Source organism: Achroia grisella, unplaced genomic scaffold (assembly GCF_030625045.1).
Source record: "Achroia grisella isolate CSIRO2021 unplaced genomic scaffold, CSIRO_AGI_Agris_v1 utg633, whole genome shotgun sequence".
In the NCBI taxonomy this organism is placed as follows: Eukaryota; Metazoa; Arthropoda; class Insecta; order Lepidoptera; family Pyralidae; genus Achroia; species Achroia grisella.
Window position 1 is genome coordinate 421,580 of NW_026712969.1, and position 7,215 is coordinate 428,794.

A 7,215-nucleotide genomic window follows, 5' to 3' on the forward strand; every position below is an offset into this window, starting at 1 on the left:
CCCTTTTCTTTTCTTGTAGTCCCTATCTTTCCTTCAAACTTTCCATGGATATGTGTATTATTAAGTTTATGTTTATGTAGGTATGTACATATATATCTTTTATATAAAATTCTCGTGTCACAGTTTTCGTTCCCATACTCCTCCGAAACGGCTTGACCGATTCTCATGAAATTTTGTGAGCGTATTGAGTAGGTCTGAGAATCGGCCAACGTCTATTTTTCATCTCCCTAAATGTTAGTGGTAGTCCACCCCTAAATTTTATTTTTTTAATTTTTTAGACAAAATTTTTTTTTTCTATTTTTTTTATGATACAACATACAAAAATACATACAATCCTAAATTTTCACCCTTCTATCATCAACCCCTATTTTTTTATAGCGTTAGTAATTTATATGGCAAAACAACGTTTGCCGGGACAGCTAGTGTCTATATATATTTATGTATATTTGCATGTATTATTTATACCTATATTAGTCGTGTTGTCATTTGTACCATCTACTCTTTTTCTTATATCTTCACCGTCTACCTAAACGTTGCCTGTAAGAAATTGCTCAGCAATAAGAACGCCTTTTGTACTCATTGTTATACATATTTTTATATTAATTAATATTTTCAGTAACTGCAAAAAAGTGTAAAAATAAATAAATACTTCAACTGTACTATATTCATAATATATTAAATCATTCAACACGCCCTCGGTGATCTAGCGGTCTAGCACACCGCTTTACGTCCGATGGTCGCGGGTTCGATTCCTCGCACGGCACAAACATTTGTATTCATGAGTATGATTGTTTGTATCGGTCTGGGTATTTTCTATGTATAATATGTATGTATTTACGAAAAAATTATCTATGTATTTGTATCAGTTGTCTAGGACCCATAACACAAGGTTTACTTGGGTCTAGATGGCGCTGTGTGAATTGTCCTGAGATGAATGAATGAATGAAAAACACTTTATTGTTCCTCTCACAGAAAGAGTAATTACATAAATTAATATGTACATTAAATATGAAAATAATAACAAAATAATTATAATATAGAGGTAACAATGGGCGGCCTTATCGCTAAATAGCGATTTCTTCCAGGCAACCTTAGGATGGAGAGGAGTGATTAGACTGTGTCTGGTCGAGGTATAACAATTTGTTGTTGGATGTACAATTTACATATCATATACACATACATATAACTACATAATAATCATTATATATAAAATATACATACACACATATATATATACATACAAATAAATTATTATTATTATTATTCATAACTTTATAAACTTGAATATTGCAATTGTTAAATGTAAAATTAGTAAATGTCACCTGCACCATGCTACACCGTATATGGTATAAATTTGATTATAGTATAGATCGACCGCTCGGGGATCCAGCGGTTTAGCTTTAGTACCGAAAGTCGCGGGTTCGACAAACATTTGTATTCATGAGTATGATTGTTTGTATCGGTCTGAATGTTTCCTATGTATAATATGTATGTATTTAAAAAAAATGTATTTATATCAGTTGTCTAGTACCCATAACACAAGCTCTGCTTACCTCGAGACTTGGCGTTTTGTGCATTGTCCAGTTATTATTATCATATAAACGAAATATTTAATAATAATAATCTCAGGACAATTCACACAGCGCCATCTAGTCCCAAGCTAAGCTGAAACTTGTGTTATTGGTACTAGACAACTGATATAAATACATAGATTTTTTTGTAAATACACACATAATATTCATAGAAAACACCCAGACAGATACAGTCATACTCGTGTATACAAATGTTTGTTCCTTAATCTTACCTCCGATGGTCGCGGGTTCGATTCCTCACAAGATTTAACATTTGAGCATGAATGTTTTTACAAAATGAATGTATGTATTTACAAAATGAATTTAAATCAAGAAAACTAGCGTTTGTATAAATTTGAATTCAATGGTAGAAATGCTTTTATCGTCCGGTGAAGTTGTAAAGGCCAGCTGCGGCCAACAGCATTAGTTTCAAAAAAATTGTGGATAGTAAAAAAAAAATGGCTGAAATTTTAGTCCGTATGGTTCTGTGTACCACACATCTGTATGGGGCCATACACCTTACGTCATGGAATATCATACATACATTTTGCTTGACTTGATGATAATTAAAATGTAATGCCAAATTTGAAATGTACTGTCATAAAATATAAGATCCTACGAGGTCGGGAGAGGCCTTAGACCTTTTTACATGAATATAAGACCCTACGAGGTCGGGAGCGGTCTTAGACCTTGTTACATGAATATAAGACCCTACGAGGTCGAGAGAGGTCTTAGACCTTGTTACATGAATATAAGACCCTACGAGGTCGGGAGAGGTCTTAGACCTTTTTACCTGAATATAAGACCCTACGAGGTCGGGAGCGGTCTTAGACCTTGTTACATGAATATAAGACCCTACGAGGTCGGGAGAGGTCTTAGACCTTTTAAATGAATATAAGACCCTACGAGGTCGGGAGCGGTCTTAGACCTTGTTACATGAATATAAGATCCTACGAGGTCGGGAGAGGCCTTAGACCTTGTTACATGAATATAAGACCCTACGAGGTTGAGAGAGGTCTTAGACCTTTTTACATGAATAGGGTCTTACCCTACGAGGTCGGGAGAGGCCTTAGACCTTGTTACATGAATATAAGACCCTACGAGGTTGGTATGGGGTCTCAGATCTTGTTACATGAATTTTGATATCTCATCGATCTCCTTTTATTATACAATGTCACACTTTATCACACTAGATACTTAAAATGTGACGTTGTTTGTGGATGGCCCCTAATGTTGTATTTAATTTTATACTTAAATGTTAATTGTAGATATGACAGTTATGATCATCGACAGTAATGTAAGCATGCCGTGCCCAAAAAGATGAAGTTTACGGCCCTAAATAGCAGTGACAATGTGAGAATGTTTGTGGCAAAAATGCAGAAAAAGCGATTTTTTTGTTAAGTATTTACTTGAGAATAATAAAATAAAGTAATAACTTGTAATAGCAATAAATAAATGAATGAATGAATGAATGAAAAAAAGTCTACTCTTAAATTATCAATGAATTTTCATTGATAATTTAAGAGAGACGCTCTTGTCGGTGTAGCTCTTGCCACTTTCCACAATCTTCCATCAGACTCTAAGCTTTGATACTACACGACTCCAATTCTGTCTTTAATTTGCTGGATGTAGCTGTGCCTTGGTCTTCCTCTCTGCTCTTTCTCGTTGACATTATTATAATCATTGATGGAAGCCACACAAATCAAAAGAACAAGAATGAGATCAGAGATTTTGCCAACAGTTGATATAGAACGTAAATATACTAGACTAGCTACTCGCCCCGACTGCGCACGGGTGCACATATATTATATATATAAACCTTCCTCTTGAATCATTATCTACTAAAAAAATCGCTTCAAAATCCGTTGCGTAGTTTTAAAGCATACATAGGGGGATGGACAGACGGCGACAGCGACTTTGTTGTATACTATGTAATGATTTAAAGACAATCTTGCTGTCCCCATGTATCGTTTAGAAAGTCAATCTTCTTCTCGGTCTCTTATGGGAATAGGTAAAATTTACAATAAGATACCAAAGGATATGTTGGAATTACACTTAAATAAATTCAAAACATCTGTTAAATCATATTTACTGAGCAAAACCTTACTCACTAAACGATTACTTGAATGACGAGCGTGCATGGCAATAGTTTTTCATGCACTGGATTTTCATTTAATGTTAGACATAGACACCTATATAAATATACATTGTAAATAAACTGGCTTTGGAAAAAAAAAACAATTCAGTTCTTACCAGTTCTTCTCAATTGGCTCTATATACGGAACTGGACGGTAAGGAAACAAATATAATATAAAAATTTGACGTTCATAAGCGGCTAAAATGTCCTACATGAATATTTTTTAATTTTGATTGGCACCGGCGTCTATAGATTATTGTCGATGGTCATGACTATACTTAGAACTTTCCAGGTGTACGAATTGAGTTTATATTATAATGAGCGAGCGATGGTAGTTGTTGTATGATTAAATTGATTTATTGTTATATTTAGTTTTATTTCGAACTAGCTGTGCCCACAATTTCATCCGCGTGGAATTTATAGGCCAGTAGCTACTCGCCCCGGCTTTGCACGGGTGTACATGTATTATATATATAAACCTTCCTCTTGAATTACTCTATCTATAAACAAAACTATTCAAAATCCGTTGCGTAGTTTTTAAGATTTGCATACATAGGGACAGACAGCGACAGCGACTTTATTTTATATTATGTAATGATATGTTATTTTGACGTATGAGTTTTTGTCTGGTATGACATAATGGAGCTTCTAATGAAACCCATATTTTATTATCTGTAAGTATTTTAATATCAACGTTTTACCAATTAGGTTAGTACAAAAGTGAACTCGACAACTGACGTCTATCTGTATAAGATAAAAAAATAAAAATAATGCAGGTATAAAAAAACGAGTATATATGCAATGCGACCACTAAGTGCATCTTCTTGGTGCTATTACTACTACACTAAAATGTCCAGACATGCGGCGTGGTGGGCCGGGTCATTGGGCTCCCTAAAATATGGTCGAGCGCAGTGATGGCTGGCTCATCCGTCATAATCGTGAACGAGTGCTGCTTGTAGGGACTGGTCTGCTCTTATCACTACCACTGATTTAATCTTATTGTGTTTTTATATTTGAGCCTAAATAAATTAGTGCTGGTTGGTAGTTTGTATTCACACGTTTCGACTTGTAAAATGTGAACTTACAAGGATTGTTTAAAAGTGCAACACACAAGTTTCTTGCTTATTCTTCTTGTGATGAGACAGCTTTCCGAATAAGCGGTAGATTTGAAAAAAATGTTGACTATTCAAAAGTGCTTAAATTAAGTTTATTTGAATAAATGATTTTCTATTCTATTCTATTAAAATATATTAGGCGCTTTAGACCAGGGGGCGTATTATGAACTTTTTAAAATCCAGTCAGTTTCCATGCAGTTCAGTTTAAGCCGTAAACTTCCTGGGAAAAAGAGATCAAAATACGTCCCTTGTACAGTTATATTACTGAAAGTTTCATCAAAATCCGTTGAGTAGTTCTTGCGTGAAAGAGTAACAAACATCCATCCATGGTCAAGATCGCTGGAAGGCATTGGATGCGAGCAGCGCAGGACCGATCGTCGTGGAGATCTTTGGGGGAGGCCTATGTCCAGCAGTGGACGTCTTCCGGGCTACGATGATGATGATGATCCATCCACACTCACAAACTTACGCGTTTATTATATTAATAAGATGGTTGCATCGTGCAAGGAATTGAAGCCACGACCACAAAAGGCGGTGCGATAAACCGCTGGATCATTTAGGTCCTTGGTAAGTTAAAGACAGTATACGAAGCAAGATCAATAAAATCCTATCAAAATTAAATTGAAAATACGCTAAAAGTGAACTAATTAGAATTCATATCGAAAAGTTCGAAGTAAATTGGACGCTTATAAAAGCATAGTTACCAACATAATGAACTTAAAAGCTTCATTAATAATTCAACGAAAGTTATTATTTTCTTATAATTACGTATTATAATGTTGAGAATAAATTTTATTGTAAGTAGGTGTATCCGCTACGTACTGCAGAGACCATCGTAGCCACAAACGATAGATAGACGACGCATATCTCAATTTATATGGAAACTAAGGGTATGACTATTAAACTTCTTGCCTTGATGCTACAAAAGTTATTTGTTGATATCAAACTCTACAGTGCAATACTGTATACATGAAGTTTTCAGCAAATAGCAGTAATACAGCTTATACGTCAGAATAACACCAATAGACTAGGGTAGGCGGCTATTGACGGCACGCGACACAATATTTTGGGCACGTCGTCGATCATAAAACTGTTTGAAGAAGCTGACTCATGCCATTTTGACGTATTGACGGTAGAGAAATAATAAAATTATAATGTAAAAATTTGACGTTCATAAGCGGCTAAAATGTCCTACATGAATAAATGATTTTTGAATTTGAATTTTAACAATATTTCCACCTACCTATGCCTGCGAGTCATTATTTTCAGAGATGAATAACACTAAAAACTCGGTTAGAAACCGTTTGACAGATGAATCCAGTTCAGCATGCACTTTGCTAAAAGTAACATCGTACAAGCCTGACATAAATTATTTGTCATCTAACCTGCAGCAACAGAAGTCACACTAATTTAATTTATGCGTGTAATGAAAACAATCCAAAATGTACCTCTTTTGTTTACTTTATTTCATATAGAGTTTTGATAGTATTTATTATTATTATTTACCAAATAATCAGCAAGTCAAAATTGTTTGATGGCACGTCAATGACCCCATTAAACAATTTTTTGGAAAAAATGGCACGTTGATGCATACAGGTTCGTCTACCCTAGACTACAAATATCATGGGCAAAACCTATTAAACACGAATGTTTAAACATATGCTACTTTACTTTAGAAATGGGTTACACTGAACACTGATTAGACTATTTGCTTTTGCAATAGCATATGCTGGTAGTCACTCTATTCTCACAAATTTGATATTAAAAATGAATCTGTATTATTGTAAACATGTACAACGTTTATTTGAAAAGAATACGAGCTGAGTTTCTTGTCAGTTCTTCTCATCTCGAAATCACTCCGAACTGACGGTAGATTTGACATATCATAAGAGTCTGTAATAGACCTACATGAATAAAAATATTTTGATATTTGAATTTTGAAATTTTATTTTATCTAATTCCACATGAGGCCACCAGTAACGAGTTAAATAAAAATCAATTCATATACAGTAGAATCATTTATTTCCTATGTTTAATAACATTATTTTAAACACCAAAACACCGCGCTACTGCGCTGCGGTCGATACATTAGTGTATATAGTCCATATTATAAAACCATACGGCTGGCCGTTACTCATCGTCACTTTGTATCACTTTACTGATGTGAATTCATACAAAACATTCCCGGATACCTTATAGTTCCATTCACAAATTACGTCAACGTGGAGCTGAGGTGTGTACTCGGTCGTCTTTCTCCTATTAGAGGCCTTGGGCACATTAGGATATAGGGGCGCCTAGGACCATAGTAATAAAGCACTATTTTGTTAGAACAGACAAAGTCATTTTGAACATGATCTATATACAGATGCTCTACCTTAAAAGCAAACCAGGC